Below are 19,236 nucleotides of genomic sequence, written 5' to 3'. Positions count from 1 at the left end.
ACATGTTTCACTGCAGGTACGCGATCAAGGCTACAACTGTATAAAACGTTCTTCACAAGAGGTGCAGAGTTCTGGTTTGGCAGTCTTTTGCAAATTTTACTAAATATTGACGCAGTTATAACACATCTACGCAATTCTAGCCATAAGCAGTTTCGTCCTGCAAAATAGTGCTCCTTTCTATTTCTTGCCGGTTTAAAGCTTGTTGTTTCAAATGGTCTAAGAAAATCCTTTTTGCTTGTTCATATTGGTTACTATTCATATCTGGACGTTCACAGTTTTGACTGTAGTTTGGGACAATGGGATAAAATTAAGCTTTTGCGATGATGGGACTTTGTCAGGTGTTTTAAATTTTGAGGATATCTTGCTTCTTCAACGTATTTCAGATACTTTCCTGGACTTTGATCGAAGACAGACTTATATGTATAAAGTGTACTGTGGTTTCCTAGTGTTGAAGGCTACTCTACTTCTGCATAACATCCCACACTATAGGTGTCTTTAAGAGAAAAATTTACTCTTTTGCCACCCACCATTTTGGCCACGACACTGTTGAACTGTTCAGCACGATTACTTGTGAAGGTGTGTAAAAGGCTTCTTGAGTGGAAGGCAAGTTGAGAGACATTCTTTTGCAACTTTAACATTGAAGTCGCTGCTTCCTGCCATTATAATTTCGTAGGTTATGGTTAGTGCATTCTATTTTCTGAACGGGAACATCTGGATATGGCCTACATTCTAAAATATTTTAATAAGTACTCACTAGCGTCCCCATCAGTAATCAATGTTTAATATATCAGACCTCTTTTTTCCACCGACTACTTATATAGCCTGTTCCATAGAAGTCGAAGAACCCGTATGATTTTTTGTGCACTTATGTGCTTGAAGTTCTTCTTTTTTCGCGTTACTACGTGCGCAAATTACACAATATTTGATTCGAACTCCTACGTGTAAGACTTTACCTGTATGTTCGCCAATTATTGCCGCAACAACAAAAAGAGCCGAATAATGACTTTTATACGACCGCTTGCTCCAACAAGCATCTGCTTCCACAGGTATCATGGGAATACCCGCGTTGCTGGCATCACCCCGTAATATGGCTGCATCCTTCTCTTCTTCGGCAGCATCTTCCATCGTTCTTTAAGCAGCAAATTTCCACATTTCATAAAGAGAATCATGTGTTTTTCTGTATATACGAAACGGCACTGTAGGCCATATATATTCTTTTTTATTAATTCGTTTCCAATCAACGTGTATTAAACTTTACTAAATAATGCTACTTAAAGTATATCATGATTAACATATACATCAATTAAATGGAAACACTTATGATGGCGTGATATATAACTTATATGTAGAATTCTACAATGAAAAAGTAGATTATTGTACAAGTAAGCGTGTTAACTAATAAAAAATATATTCAATAATTTAAAACACACATAAGATTATATCCTCAACATTATAACATAAAATGAGCCAAAACATATTTTTAATATGAAGTAAAAAATACTTAGTGGATCAAATTATTTCGATGGGCGCACACTAGTCGAAAATAATAGCGATCTCCGGACTACTGCGCGCGAAAATTTCGTAGGTCCCACCTCGACAAGCGCTCGCGCCAGACTGAGGAGCTAATTGAATTGATGCAGAATATATAGTCCTTTAATTTTATTTATTGTAATTTTGTCTTATTATATTGACAAACGAAAACCAATTAAATGTATTCAATGGAGATCGAAGTTTTATATGATATTAGTTTATTTGATAAAATTGTGTTTATTTGGAATATAATATATATGAAAACTCAGGGAATTTAAAGAAATTCTAGAACTCCAATAAACAAGTAAAACATTCAGCTCGTCATATAGTAATTATAGTTTTTATAAGAATTTAATGTTACAAGGAGAATTAGAGCTTCAAAGTTCCATCGGCGGCGGTTTTTCTTGCAAACTGAGTTATTAAAATATTTATAGTAGATTACATGAAAAGAAAAATGAAAATATGTAACTCCAACTTACAAGAGGAAGAATTATACAATTCTTCCTCTTGTAAGTTATTATTTTATTATCGTTATTCATAATCATATAATTAAAATATCTTACTGCTGCTGAGAAATACAGCGTCAAAAATCATGAATTTGCATAAAAAATGTAATAGGACTAAGCCTTGCGATCCGTCACAACTGGTTTCTTTTTTTTTCCAATACTTGAGAGAGTAACGTTCCAAGCAAATGAAAATACTGCTTCTCATGTATTTATTATTATTTTATTCCTTCTTTCGCCATTTCGTAACGAACTAATATAGACGCTTTTTTCATCTTCTCAATTTGAGGGGGGGGGGGGGGGTTCTTAGTTTTTGTGAATATTTCTAGGGGGGGTCACAGAAAGTGTGACACAATCAATGGGGGAGGGGGTCCAAAAAAGCTGATTTTAAGTGTGACGTATTTTATGAACGGCCCCTCAGAGTTTTTGGGGTTTTCAAGAATCCTGAGCGGCACTGCATTGTAATGGGCAGGGCGTATCAATTACCATCAACGGAACGTCCTGCTCGTCTCGTCCCTTAATGTCATGGAAAATTATATGAAATGCCTAGCAGGAGTAGAATTTTTTTTCTCCACAGACTGCTACTGCATCCGATCAACGGGTTATAAGACAAAGAGTGTTAACTGATAAGAAAATAGCCTGTAGTTGTGAACACAAGATAATAAATGGAAAAATGTTAATTTTATAATGCAAACATATTAAATATTTGGAGAATATTCGAGTGCTACGTATACTACCTTGTCAGTGTTACAATGATAATTATAGTAATCAAATATTTTTCACTTGCACGTTCCAGAGTAACCGTGAGACTATTTATTTAATTTAACCAATATATTAAAGTATCCATAGAATAACCTAAGAAAATTCGAAGTGAAAACTTCTTTAGCATATTTGTGATTTGAAAGTTGATGAAACGAAAAAGCGCGACAGTAAAAAGATACAGACACACATAAATTCATAAGATTTAACGTGAAAAAAATTGATAGGAAGCATAATACAGTATTTTGGTACCAGGCAATCATAGTTGAAGAAGAGATAATCGTATGTATGACGCGAGTATACCTTAATATATTCTGACGTCATGCGCATGACATAATAGTACATAGACACCAGGAGAGCATAAATACGGTAGCGGTGATAGTAATGTCTTTCATAGCAGTTGAAATCATGTATAATCCTAGCAACATGTACCAGGACTTCATATGCAGTTTAGAGGTTTATGCACAATGCAGGTTTCACTTCTGACACGTGTACTTTGTCCAGACTTAATTTTTTTTTCATTACAGTTTAAATATTATGTTAACAGCGTTCTAGATGAATCTCAGGTTCTGACTGTGCCAAGAATGTCAAATGTATAGTTAGAAATATTTGCCTAACCTCAAAACAATAATATTCTTTGAAAGGCATATTTGAAGCCCCAGGGAAACAAAAAACCACTATAGGTGATTCTAGAGACCATCAGACTTGTTTCACTCGCACCATCCCGTATTGAATTTTTTATACTAAGAACCAATCGATCTCTGGCAAGAAAAATATCATGAATGGGTAAATAAGAAAGAATATCTGGCATAGTTAGAATCCTTAAATTATCAAGTTCTCTGCTAACTCCAAACTAATATTATTACTCAGATACAGAAAAAATCTTATATTAACTTAGTTGGAATAATTTGTGTATAGGGTCAAGTCTCTTGGAATAAATGAATATTCATATTAGAGATAAATATAAGAGTCTAATCAATAATTATTAGTTTTAATAAATGACAATAGAAAAAACCTATGTTTAAGGCAGTGTTAATAATAAGTTTTCTAGTAAGAGTTCCTTCCATTGACAAAATTGATTCATGCCTCTTACCTGATAATATTTTTTTTTGATTCTACGACTATTAACTGTCGGTGTCTAATAAAAAAAATTAACAAAAACACAACCGCATTCAATACCGCTATCACCTCTCGTCGTCTCTTCACGTCGCGTGTGCGACTCAAGCACATCTCACCTATATAAATATGTATGTAGTTACAAACCTACGATCGAAAAAATTACCGAAATCGGCTGGCGCGATATTGAGTTATTCGTAAATTTGTTGCGCATGTACTTATGGCTTTTATAATTTTCTCATGGTTGCCATTGTCAGATCTGGACCAATGCAATGGGAACACACAGGACGCACCAGCTATCAAATAAAAAAAGCATTATCAAAAGTAACAAACATAAAAAAAATACCGACGAATTGAGAACCTCTTCCTTTTTTGAACTCGGTTAAAAGTTATAACAGTTACTTATTAAATGTATGTTCAAACAAATTTTGACCGACTTGTTTACTATGACTGTAGATAAATGACAATAAGGTGGGTTAACGATTAAATTTTGTCGATAGTACTTAGGTCCTTATAATAACCACTACATGGCTACTTTATATGTGCTCCTCGCTAAAACGTGAAGCCTTTCCCGTTCCCCTTTCACCCCCTCGCGCTCACCCTGTTGTCTCAGTACGGCTTGTAGTTTCATTACCGTTAGATACGTGTCGTGATATTTTCATGCTATCACTGCTTTGTGTTTGAAGTGTTCTTTGTTACCTACTTTTGAACTTTTGTTGTTAATAATTCTGTACTTTCTGTTGCTCTGTGTTATAATAGAACAGCAGGAAAATAAATATTTGTTTTACTTAACCCTGATTCTTTCATTAATTTTTTATCATTATTTTTATAATAATCAGCATTACAACACAACACCTTTACAATCAAATAAACAACAATCTATTTTTTTAATATACTATTTTAAATAGGTTTATTATATTAAAAAATAATGAAAATAAAAAAATCGTGATAAAGAAAATAAGGAAATTAAAAAAAAATCAAGATGTACCCCAGGCTCGAACCTGGGACCGGCACAGCGAGCATATGTGATAACCGCTGTTCCACGGCAACTGTAAAAAAAATTTGAAATATCTATATACATCAAGTAAGTAAGTGTTAGGTTATTTTCATTACGGAATTTCTGGATTCGGTCCCCACGCTCAAGGCCCGCGATAGAAGCTATGCAATAGCTTAATAAATCGTTGTTTAATTATTAATATCCTTGTCATGCTTGTTTTGTACACCGTATCAAAGCGACGACGTAGCGTACGTATTTAGTAAATACGGTAGGCGTTTTTCAAAATTCTATAACCATTGTCATCGAACTCCAACACAATCCATATAGGATACTCTACATATACTTTTTTTAAATACATACTATTCATTTCCTCGATTCATCCTTCGATTAATTTCCTCGGAGCTGATCAAGTAACATATCTTATAACGACACTATTTGTACTTGATATCATTGTTCTACTAACAATTTCCGGTCGCCAAGGGAATGCAATTAGCAGTAACATCCGGAGTGAGACTATAACTAATACTCAGCGACTACTGGCAATATGGAATATGGAATACAGCATTAAATTTACTTAAGTGCCGTACACGATTGGGTTGTTATTTTGCTGGCTGTACCTCGAAGACTTTATCAATTGCATTGCAGTGTTTGGAGCTTAGTTTTAAAGTTATGGAGGGTAGAAGCAAGGAGTATCATCTCTTAAGGGAGAAATGTTGAAAAAGTGTCCAGTTTATTTTTTTTTTATTGAAGTTATACTTCTTTTGGCGCGATGGAGAAAAATGATGAGTGTGAATTTTTACGATGCGCGCGCACACCGACACCTGAATTCTACATCGTGAAGTTAGTTCTAGGTGGCATGAAAATCGATAACTATGTTCAAGTTGTATATTCTAGTATTTTTATATTTAGAACACGTGTTTCGTAACAGTACAATTAAACAGTGTGAATAAATAAATATTATTTTGGTGTTTTTATTCAATCAATTTCTTATACGACGGTGATAGTATTTACTAATAATTTATTAGTATATCTATATATATTGAATATTAGTGATAAAACTGATTTGAATAAACTGTTTTGAGTGCATTTATAGATTTGATGTTAATTGTCGTTTTGTTTTATTTTTTGTATATTAACTAATTTTAATAATGTATAAATAAAAAAAATATTAACTTTCTATACTTGTTTATATTAACCTTAAATGCTGAGTGTTTATAATATCTTTTATCTTAACTATTTGTTAAAATTTGATTTATTTTTCCATACGCCAAAGAAGTATAACTTCTAACGCGTGTACATATTTTATAAAACATACAAACTTATGTAGTAATTAATTATAAGTTCAAAAAGCTTCCACAATGGCGCAAGTGTAGGCACAGAGTATGGTAGGAAGAATGGTGAAGTTAGCAATTGTAAAAGAATTGAAGTATGCCGAGTTCAAATTTTAATAATATTGTCGACTAAAGTAGTTAGTTATTTAAAATTTGCTGCCCACTGCCACTTCAGTTTCACAATCATTTGGGCTGTGTCGGGAAATTTGGTTCTCCTACGGATCTCCTTATTTCTGATTCGATCTCGCAGGAAAACTCTGAGCATAGCGCTCTCCATTGCCCTCTGAGCGACTGTGAGCTTTCTCATAAGGCCATGTAACCCTGAATGCTGTTAATTTATAATTTGTCTGTAGATCGTTGATAAGTTGATAAGACATAAGATGTAAAGTCTCATTTGCCCAGTAATTTTACTAGCTACGGTGCCCTGCTTTCGGTCTGAACCGAAACACAGTAATGTGTGTACATTGCTGCTTCACGGCAGAAATAGGTGCCGTTGTGGTACCCATAATCTAGCCGGCTTCCGGTGCAAACGAGCCTCCCACTGGTGTATTAACTGTGTTCTAGTTCAGTGATGAGTATTTTCACCTTAAGTCCTATATTCAAATTCCAAATTGCTGTCACCAGAACTAGTGTGAAAATGGTTATCTGGTCGTTTCGACGCCTCGACTTTGGCGTGTTTATGACAGAATTGGCCACACAGCAGAGTCAAACGCTTCGTAGAGTCTACAAAGCCGATACTGAAGCCAACACGGCCTGTTGGAGTTTCAAGCCTACTTGATAATCCGTCAAACAATGAGAATCTGTCCGTGACGGCCTAACCTCTTCACAGATGCGGTTCATTCCAGATCAGTTTCTTTAGACAAATGTATTCAAGTGGGACAATGTATTCATGTATACAAAATAAATTTACTATTTTAATAAAAATAAATTTGTGATGATTTTATTATAATAAATTAATTAAATTTAGTATACAAATGTTTTTTACTTTTCTTTTTGCGAATTTTGTATTTCGAAGTAGTTATTTGTTTATTTTGTTGTATTTATTATTGAATACATTACATATATATGATTGACAAACTAATTCTAATGCTTACGCCAACCTAATTACACAACTATTTACGGAGTGGTTATTTACAATACAAGACAATTTTTGATGTTTAATTTTAGTATCATAGACTCTTAACATAATATTATATTAACACTACCGTATTTTGCCATAATTAATAATATTAATCAATTTCGTATCTAATTTTTAAAAATTTTATGGTTAATATTCTAGCTAGCTGACCCGACAGACGTTGTTGTGTTCATAATAAAAAAACTCTTGCGGATGGAATTTTGTAAAATCCTTATTAGCTGACCTCTACTCGGCGAAAGGAATATTCCTACCAAATTTCAAGTCTCTGCGCCTTATGGTTCCAGAGATATCGTGATGAGTCAAAATATAATCTCTTATCTTATATCTTATCTTATATCTTATCTTATCCTTATATATATCGTAATATATATGTTGTTTGTCTGCGATGGACTCCTAAACTGGACTTCTATACATTAGGTACGGATTTTAATGGGGATTATTTCATCGAGTGCAGTTTAGTCCAACTTGAGAGCTAGGATAGTTTTTATTTATATTTGGGACCCATAATTATTTTTAATTCCAATATTTGTTTTGTATGGATATATTTTCTATGAGAAAATTTATTGACGTCCGGTTTGACAGTTCTGCTGTGAAACAATTTCATTATAATAACAGCAAGCATATTTTACGACATAATTCTTGTTGTTGTGAAATGTTATTGACAAACTCATAAAAAAATCAGTATTTTATTTATTATGTACGGAACAACGTTGTCGGGTCAGCTAGTATATATATTTATGGAAAATGTTAAACGGCGTATAGTCCTTTTTGATGCTTTGAGTTAACTATAACTCTTTTACCTGGAATTAGAGCCCTTTAGGTTACACATGGATTTGTCACGCCTATACGGATTGAATATATTCTGAGTTTTAATAGTAAGTTAGTTTGCATAGTACTTTATTTATCTCGTACAAACGCAGTCAAACGCTTGCCTTTATATCGAATTTGTGAAGCTTATAATGTAAATTTTAATCATATTGATATAATGGCACGTCAGTTGGAATGTTTAAAAATCAAATAGTATAAGCATTAAAAACATTACTAATAACCTTTTATATTCTTTTAAATTTATAGTTTCTTGTACGTTTTTCACTAAATTTTTTTTTTGTATCTATTAAATTTTAACCTTGTTAACCTTTCTCAATTTTTATAATTAATCTGTGGCTAACGGTGCCAGTGGCAGATGTAGTATTACCTTATAACGTACTTTAGTTAGTAAGATCTAATGATACACTGTTTGTTTACCCCAATAAATAAAATAGTATATTCATATTAATGTATTTGGTAGACCACCATAGGAAACACGTGTTCCACCAATTAAAAAAATAAAGCAATGAAATTTGTTTTTAGTATCGTGGAATGTTCTCGAGGTTAGTAAAACATTGCTTCTCCGGGGCTTACGACGAGGTACGACACAAAGCCGAGAATGGCAACGTTGTTTTAATTACATGCGACGTTTGCGTCACACAGCTTCTGGAAATGCTTTTCAAGTATGTACAGAGTACACGGAGCTCAGCGAACATTATTGCAGCGGAAAGCTTCTAACAGTCGGTACACATATCAAATCACACGAAGCCAGCAATTTTTACTTATAGCTGGGATTATTGAGAATTGATGACGCTGTACCTTTATTTTTAACCACGATAATATTTTTTGTGAAAATTGCATAGCGATTTGTGAACATAAATATAAATATACGATATAACATATTCATGATTATATAAGTTTTATATTGGTAATTAGTTATTATCCAAACAAAACAAATCTTATAACTATATTTACAATACTACGGCTACTATTTTTGTACTTTCCGACTTACATTTACCTATATATTTCAACAAATACGCTGTCGCATCATCATTATTTTTTTACTATGATTCCCGCTTTGTACTTGTTTGCTAAAATCTTACGTAATGTGAGCCCGAGAGACACGAACACAGTACCTTCCTTGACAGTGGTCACGGGCGTACTGCTGGCTTGAGCGAGCATGCAACCAAGGCGTCGCGTTTAGTTTATTTCGAAAAAAATTAATATAAAATAATTCACAAAGCGTATTGATAAATCCCACAGTGAAAAAGTTTTCACGATACGACGATATCCATACTGCTGAAAATATAATTTTGTGCGGCGGCCATCTTGGATTCCAAAAATGATCCCAAAATCATTCTCTGCACCCTCGAGAACCTCGGACACGATATCCAAATTGCTGAAATCATAATTATGAGCGGCGGCCATCTTTGAATTCAAAAATGATCACAGAATCGTTCTCTGCACCCTCGAGAATCTCGGACACGATATCCATATTGCTGAAATCATAATACTGTGCGGCGGCCATCTTGGATTTCAAAAATGATCCCAAATTCGTTCTCTGCACCCTCGAGAACCTCGGACACGATACCCATATTGTTGAAATCATAATTTTGAGTGGCGGCCATCTTGGATTTCAAAAATGATCCCAAATTAGTTCTCTGCACCTTCGAGAATCTCGGACACGATATCCATATTGCTGAAATCATAATTATGAGCGGCGGCCATCTTGCATTTCAAAAATGACCACACAATCGTTCTTTGCACCCTCGAGAACCTCGGACACGATATCCATATTGCTGAAATCATAATTTTGTACGGCGGCCATCTTGGGTTTCAAAAATGATTCCAAATTCGTTCTCTGCACCCTCGAGAACCTTGGATACGATACCCATATTGTTGAAATCATATTTAAGCGCAGCGGCCATCTTGGATTTCAAAAATGATCCCAAATTCGTTCTCTGCACCCTCGAGAACCTCGGACACGATACCCATATTGTTGAAATCATAATTTTGAGCGGCGGCCATCTTGGATTTCAAAAATGATCCCAAATTAGTTCTCTGCACCTTCGAGAATCTCGTATACGATATCCATAATGTTGAAATCATAATTTAGCACGTAATATAACATTTCCCTCACACGTCGATAAAAAAGATTTACTTCAAGAATGCATAAAAAATATTATCACAGTAATTCCGTACTCTAGCACAACTGTAAGTTTTAAAAAATATTACGCGGTCCTTCTGGGTCGGCGGTCGTTGACCCGCATCTCTCGGTTCGTTCTCAGCCATGCCTAACGTTCGCGCAATTTTTACCTAAAGTGTTGGGAAAACCTCGCTTTAAATAAATAATTTCTGTATTTTAATATTATTTAAGTCTCGTTCCTAATATAGAATTGAACTAAGCATTTTTTTAATGCAACACTTTTGAGTTATAAAAAAAATGTACTTTCCCCGGGACGTAAGAAGAATAGGGGAGTCCCAGGCCCATGGGTAAGATGCGAATAAGGGCTTTTTAGAAGTGGGAGAGTCACGCTGCCATCTTATGACGTCAGCGAAACGGGTCAGACTCGTCCGGGTTAATTACCACACTCGCACAGAATACCGGCGTGAAGTAGCGGCCTTGTGCCGCTTTGTTTCTCAAAGGTTAGTGTCGAGGACCTGGGGCCATTCCCCCCCCCCCCCTTCCCCCCAAACAAGATTAGGAAAGCGGCCCTAAAAGAGATATTGACCATTGCCTGGCCAGGAGTGTAGTGCCTATCCAACGCCAACGTCGCAGACCTCCAGCGACCCGCCGCGTTTAAAGGCAAAAGGCATTTATTTTTCTCAAAAATTGATTCCTATAGAATTCTTTTTGATTTCATTTCTAATAACTTTATGGCAATACAAGTTAGCAGATTGGGATAGGATGCGTTCCTTTTTTGCATCCTACCCTTGGGGCAAGGTTTGTTTCCCTTCGGATGATCCTAGTGCCTTTTTATACCAAGCTCTGTAGTACCGATCGGTGTTGGATCACAGCCCTGGTTCGATGCGTCACTTAAAGCAGCAAAAACAGGCGTACCGAACTTGGGTTGCGGCGCTGGGCACAAAGGATCCGAACTGCAAAGTTCTTAAGAGGAAATATAACCGTGCCTCCAGATTTTTTGAGTTACCCGATCGGAACACGCAAGTTCTGGTCGTTGTCGAAAGCTGCTCTTGGTAACTTCAACCAGCCGTCCCTGCCGCCGTTGCACATGAGGCATGACACCCTGGCCCATACGGCAAAAGCGAAAGCCGATCTCCTGTGCGTTCTTTTTGCCTACAACTCGACTCTTGACGACAACGGAAAAACACCGCCAATCATCCCGCGATATTGAGATATTCGTAAATTTGTCGTCCACATACGTATAGCAAATGTAAGACTTTTATGGTTTTCTTATGGATGCAGACCTGGACCAAATTACAATGGGACCACACGGGAAGTACCAGCTTTCAAATAAAAAAAGAATTATCAAAATGGTTCATCCAGTCGAAAGGTTTGAGGTAAGAAACATATAAAAAAACATACCGACGAATTAAGAACTTCCCCTTTTTTTGTAGTCGGTTAAAAATATAAGTTAAGCGTACCATAACAATTAATTAAGAAAAGCGTAAATCCGAATGTTAAACACTGTATAATTGATTACTTCTTCTTCGCCAGATCAGATCGTTGGTGTCATTTTCATTACCATCCTTTAATTTTAGTTGGTATAATTAAGCGACTTGTCGCTAGATCGTTGACCCAATAGATAGATCTATTGACTCTCACCACGGTACCTTTATTGCACAAAAATAATGTTACAATTTTTTGCAGAGTTATGGTAGTACAATTAGGCGACATTTTCGATAATCAGCGATCTCCTCCAGGCAACACAAAGTTGTAGGCTTTTCTTATTATAAAATATTAATTGAAGTAAGTAAGTTATTAGTTTTTGTTTTTTTGTATTAATTTGAATTATTATTTGCTCTAATTAATATAATGAGCTTAATTTTATTTATTCTATTGTTAGTAAATTGTTTTTTTTTCAACCTGTCATAAGTAAAAACTGTAGATACATTTAATTATTATATAAGATACTATAAAATTAATAATTTAATTATGTATGTATTGCAATTTAATTTTTAAAACATAGAAATTTTTACATTTTAATGTACTTGCTTTTTATATAAGAATGTTATATGCGCCTATAATTGAGGTAGCACTCAACTTGTATTTTTTTCTATATATATATATATATATATTTTGCATGAATTCGTGTATACTTTGTTGGTGCAATAAATAAATTGTTTTGGCAATAAATTCCTTACTATAGGATATATATACACATATTGTTTCAGAAACGCACAGATGAGGAGAATAAATTAGGATTTTCTTTTATATATTAATCTCTTTCTCACTTTAATCATTAACTATTTTATGAACACTTAGAATGGTGAACCGCCCGCTGAAAGCTATTCTAATGTAATAAAAAACAAAACTTCTTACATCTTTCTAATATATAAAATTCTCGTGTCATGGTGGTAAACATTGAACTCCTCCGAAACGGCTTGACCGATTCTCATGAAATTGAGTGCATATTGGGTAGATCTGAGAATCGGACAACATCTATTTTTCATCCCCCTAAATGTTAAGGGTGGTCTACACGATTTTTTATTTTTAATTTTTTTGACATTTTTTTTAAATTTGTATGAGTCAAAATTAAAAAATACATACAACTTCAAATTTTCACCCATCTACGATCAACAGTTACTTTTGTATCGCGATTTTAATATCGGCAATACAACGTTTGCTGGGTCAGCTAGTATAATATAAGATCTATAAGTGTAGTTCATTTCAGACCAAACTATTCTTAAAACACAACTTTTATAAAAGTATTTAACTAAACTACTCACCAATTCCATTTATAAGAAGGCAGGGCAAGATGAGATTGAAAACGTAAAACATGGGTCTCCGTCTAAGTTTGATGACGTAAGTTATGTCCGGGTAAGGCTCGTCACAAGACGAGTAATGTTGGTTGTTCTTTATGCCCTCGAAACTGACGAGATCAAATTCTCCGTTAGTTTGATAGTTTGTGGTGTCTCCTTCATCAAACTGCTTCTGAAAATCCAGCTAAAACAGAAAAAGTCCAATAAATACAATTAAAAAACACATACAACTTCAAATTTTCAGCGATCTACGATCAACAGTTACTTTTGTATCGCGATTTTAATATTGGCAATACAACGTTTGCTGGGTCAGCTAGTAAAAAATACAAATTTCAAACATTTATTTTAAAACAAGGTAACTAAAGACTTAGAAGGAGAAATTCTGTGTAATATTTTGAAGTTGTCCGTTGTCTAAAAATCTTAAACAAACATAAATTGTAGTTCACAACATGTTAGTCTAATAGTTAGACGGATGTGACGTGCACAATTATAGTCTATTGCATGCTTGACGTACAATTGAGGCGCTAGATTAGCATTGTTTTGTCTCTCTTTCTCTCTCTCTCTGCCTTCTATCACCTCGCTTGACCTGACTTGTAACTGTGGCCATACAATTAACCCTCAGAGTACAGGTACTATATTATTTTACAGATATTGTTTGAGGCGGGAGTGGGAGGGTCCTTTGCACATGATGCCGGCTAGATAATGGGATAACCACAACAGCACCTATTTTTGCCGTGAAGCAATAATGTGTAAGCATTACTGTGTTTCAGTCTGGGCGCCGTAGCTAGTGTTATTACTGGGCCAATGAGACTTAGCATCTTACATCTCAAGGTGACGAGCGCAATTGTAGTGCCTCCCAGAATTTTTGAGTTTTTCAAGAATCTTGAGCGGCACTGCATTGTAATGGGCATGGCGTATCAATCACCAACAGCTGAACGTGAAAAGGTGGCTCATAACTTAATATTTAACTTCACATGTTTTTTAAATCAGTATAGGATGTTCAAGGATCAATTGATCACCGTTGTAAAGTTATTACTCGTCATTTTATATGTGGAACACTGGATGTATTAGTGTTTGCTGTTGTCTTTGATAAAACATCTCGTATACAAAAGCCGTATTAAAACTGCACATCGCATAACAACGTCCAAAGAGGATATAAATACGCCACAAGTTAGGAGAGGAGGGTACGTGACCACGTCCACGTAAACATCGTCTCTGTTGTTAAAAAGCGTTTTGATTTAATTTCACGCAGCAATTTCAGTATAATTGTGTTTTTTTAAGAAGTTTAACACCCAATACCCAACTACAAGTGTGGACAAGCCAATTAAGTGTATTAAAAGTGATAAGATACATCAACAAAATTTTCTAGAGAAAAACGGAGCGAAAGTTACAAACTAGTGTGTATATTATTAAACAGTGAGTATTTGGTTAAACAAGTGCATATATTGGTATTCACTAGTGGTATATATTTAAAAGAGAACTGTGACTTACATGCAAAAGTGATTTTAAATATAATTAAGTTAATTATTATTCTGAATGACTTGCAAATTCTTACATACTTTTATTGCCTACGGCGTCATCTAGCAAAAACACTCGTTACTAGCTTGTTCGCAGAGTGATCGAACCGATTAACGATAATTCAAAGCGAGCTTGATATACATACTACTAGAGGGCGCTGATTAGAACTTTATATTTCACAGTAATTTTCACATAATATATTTGCTATGGATACCCATCAAAATTGCGCTGGATGCCAAAACAACCAACCTAGAAGAGAATTTTTAAAATGCTCTAAGTATAAGAGTGAATAATAATAATAATAATAATCTTTATTTGCATTCGAATAAGGTCAGTTTTACAATTGGTCTTATTTTATTTAGATTATGTTTCTCTTATTCTACCTACAAGGCATGCAAATATATGTAGAATAAACTTTTATTTTACACGAAATTGAACCTAACCATTAAGTAATAATACTTAATGGTTAACAATTATAATTCTAATAAAACAGTAATATTCATGTCAAATTTTATATGTAAATTTTCGTTAAATTTAAATAGTCATTTATTGAATAAAAACAATTTTTTGTAAGCCATGTTGTTAATCTATTCTTAAGATTATTACTAGTCATGTCTTTTAAATGGTCGGGTAACTTATTATATATTTTTATCGCCATGTAATATAATTTTCTTGGCGGAGTGTCTATTCACATTTGGGTACAAGTAATTTGTTTGGGTATCGAGTGTTCCTAGACGAGTGATCTTTCATTTTGGTGAAATATTCCGGGTGTTTATGTACAAATGCACACATATCCCGAATATACAGAGAGGGTACTGTTAATATTTTCTTTTTGATAAAAAGTGGTTTGCAGCTATCCATCCAGTGTGCATTGCATATTGCACTTATACATTTTTTTTGAAGTCTGAAAGCGCGAATTGCGTCCAAAGAATTTCCCCAAATGATGAGTCCATAGCACAGAATGGATGACACATATCCGTGGTATGCACACCACGCGGCTTGTTCTGATACTGTCTGTCTTATTCTCCTAATGGCAAAAATAAACCTGTCCAATTTATTACAAATGTCTTCAATATGTTCTCTCGATTTAAGATTTGTATCAATTATTACGCCAAGAAATTTAATATTATTTATGTGTTCAATCATTGTACCATTATATTTTATGTTCAAATTATTATTTAAATTTCTGTTAGTATTAAAATGGATTATTTTAGTTTTTAATATGTTTAAGTTTAAGTTAATTTTTAAGTTAAGTTTAAGCCATCTGGTAATGTCATTAAGTGAATTAATAATTGTATTTTTTAGTGTAATTATATCTTTTTCTTTAATAATTTATGTGGTGTCATCGGCAAATAGCACACATTGATTAATTGTAGAGTCTGGGAGGTCATTGATATATGATAGAAATAGCAAAGGGCCAATAATGCTACCTTGTGGAATGGCGCAACTCTGATTTTCTCTAAATTCCGAAGTGTAAATAATTTTTGTCGATTTATTATGACACTTAACTATTCTCGATATTTCGGTTCGTTGTTGCCGACTTCTTAGGTAACTTTTAATCAAGTTATGGGCATTGCCTCTTGTACCGTATTTTTCAAGTTTATCCAATAAATTTTGATGTAATACCAAATCATAAGCCTTCGACATATCTAGAAATATCGTTGTTACGGGTATTCTATTATTTAAGCTTTCGCAAATACTTTTAATAACGTTAAATGAAGCTAATGTTGTGGAAATATTTTTTCGAAAGCCAAATTGTTCTCGTCGTAATATATTGTTTTCATTGAAGAAAGATAACATTCGACTGTTCATCGCTTTCTCTATTACTTTTGAAAATATTGGGATGAGTGTAATGGGCCTGTAATTATTTACATCGCATTTATCACCTTTCTTAAATAAAGACTACCGATTTTTTAAGTTTTTCCGGAAAACATCCTTCTTCAAACGCTAAATTAATTATATAAGATAATGGCTTACATATAAACTTTGCACAAAATTTAATAGATTGTGTGTCGATGTCATCATATCCCACAGATTTGCTATTTTTCAGTCCCATTATTATTCTAAATACCTCAAGAGGGTTCGTTGGCGTAAGGAATATGGTTTTCTGTATGTATGACCGTATGTATGCCGAGTATGACCTCGACTACTTGGAAAAGTGCACTTATAACGCCTATACCCAAAAAAAATACTGTTACAGATTTAAACGATTTGAGACCAATTTCTATTCTACCAGTACTTTCAAAAGTTTTAGAGAAAGTGGTTCTCAACCAAATGACAGTATATTTAGAAAGCCATAATTTTATTCCAAAATATCAGTCTGGGTTTCGTAAAGGTCATGGCACTGAGTCGGCTTTGTTACATATAACCGATGACCTAACTGAGGCCACAGACATGGGATATACTAGTATAATGATACTGCTAGATTACTCCAAAGCATTTGATTGCGTACTCCCGGAACTACTTTTGACAAAACTCGAACACAATGGTTTCTCTTTTAACACCTGTCAATGGTTTCGATCCTTTCTATTGAATAGAGAGCAAAGGGAATGGACGGACAGAAGAGGTACTCGACTGCTATGCCAGTACAGAGAGGTGTTCCCCAAAGCTCCTTATTGAGCCCAACCCTATTCTCCATATTTACCTCTGACTTACCTTCACAGATTCATCACTGCAAACACCATCTCTATGCAGATGATACACAATTATACTACTCAATCCTTGTTAAGGACGTAAACGAAGCAATTATTAAAATAAATAGTGATCTCAATAACATTTATACCTGGTCAAAAAATAACTGTCTCAAGATAAATCCCTCTAAAACACAAATGATCATAGGATATATCATATATCATCATCATCGGAAATAAACATAAAAAAGAAAGTGTGCTGAACTGTCAGAGCAAAATTAAAACAACACTGATATAGCAATAGTCGAGAATGCGCGCAATCTTGGACTTATCTTGGACGGTGAGCAAAAGTATGTGCAACATATAATTAATAAAATTAAGACAGCTTTCTTTAAGTTAAAAACTTTATACAAAATAAGGCCTTATATCAATGAGGAACTTCGTCATCGGTTAACTGAAGCTATCGTGCTATCCCACTTTAATTACTGCAGCAGTACTTATGGTCCAAGACTAAACCAAAATATGGAATCAGCTATGCAACGGGTGCAAAATGCTTGTTTACGTTTTTCTTATAATATTCCCAGACGTGAATTAATAACCCCTTATTTAAATAAGAAAAATATACTTAATATGAAAGCTAGAAGAGAACTACAATACGCATGCTCAATTAAAAAAATAATTTATAGTAAAAAGCCAGAATATCTGTTCGAAAAACTGCATTGGATAAAAGATACACGCAGTTCTACAAAATATTTACTTAAACTACCTAGACACAGAACTTCACACTTTAGAGGTTGTTCTAGATTTCTATCAGCAAGTATATGGAATGATCTGCCTCCCCCCCTCCAAGGGAAAATGAGTGCATATACATTTAAACTCAAGTTTAAAACTGCCTTACTAAAACGACAACTTGCTGGTGAAAATCTAAAACACTCTTGCTTAAAAGATTTAAAACTAAAACACTTTTTTTGAATCTCCATATTATACACACCACACACATACACATACACACACAAACAAACAAGACTATAGCAAAGAGTAGGGATAGATACTTATGACTATAGTGTGATATATTCTGAATATGTAATATAAATATGTTAGATATAGTAAGAATAAATAGTATGATAGATTTTAAAACATAATTATATGAAACTAAGTATATGTATAATTACAACATTTGAAAGTTTATTGTAAATTTTCTTGATGATTTATATCTGGTGGATGTGGACTCTAATAGTTCCCTTATAACATCTCAGGGAGAAGGGCGGCTGAAAACCAGCGCTGCTTGGAGTAATGTACGCCGAGCAACAGAAGCTGAGCCGCTACCTTTTGTTTTCATTTTAATTTGTAATCTGTAGTATGTAAGTTATTCTGTAATTTTTTTCTTTGAAAACAATAAATGTGATTTTATTTTATTATTTTTATTTTTATCATCCCCACCATCTGGATGTCGGTCCTCCACAGTGCGGTTTTCAAGGAGCTTTCTTCCACGTACTACAAAGCTGTGGAATGAACTTCCTTGTTCGGTGTTTCCGGGACGATACGACATGGGTACCTTCAAAGAAAGCGCGTACACCTTCCTCAAAGGCCGGCAACGCTCCTGTGATTACTCTGGTGTTGCAAGATAATGTGAGCGGCGGTGATCACTTAACACTAGGTGACCCGTACGCTCGTTTTTCCTCCTTTTCCATACAAAAAATAATACTACGTAATAAGTGGCGGGACTGCCTAAGAAAAAATTGTAATTTAATTTAATATGAAACGCGCAGTAATTTGACATAAGTTTGGAATCGTAGTCATTACAGAATCGCGATTGGCCGCGAAGTATAATCCAGCTAAGTTTAAAAGTGAACAGTTGCTTATAACGTAGTGGTTTCGTCTATATTCATTTTTCACAAGATTATAGCCGTCATCTGTCACTCTATCAATGACTGCACGTTTCATACAATCGAGTGAATCGCTT

General features: G+C 34.3%; 1 long non-coding RNA gene across 1 annotated transcript; it reads left to right on the top strand.

The window, feature by feature from the left end:
- Positions 1-14,296: 14,296 nt before the first annotated feature.
- Positions 14,297-18,688, top strand: LOC126979865 (uncharacterized). Its single transcript, XR_007732904.1, has 2 exons — positions 14,297-14,973; positions 18,530-18,688. It is a non-coding gene; the product is annotated as an uncharacterized LOC126979865 (long non-coding RNA).
- Positions 18,689-19,236: the final 548 nt, after the last annotated feature.

Source organism: Leptidea sinapis, chromosome 4 (assembly GCF_905404315.1).
Source record: "Leptidea sinapis chromosome 4, ilLepSina1.1, whole genome shotgun sequence".
In the NCBI taxonomy this organism is placed as follows: domain Eukaryota; kingdom Metazoa; phylum Arthropoda; class Insecta; order Lepidoptera; family Pieridae; genus Leptidea; species Leptidea sinapis.
Note: the sequence above shows the minus strand (reverse complement) of the source record. Positions and strands in the feature narration are given on the sequence as shown.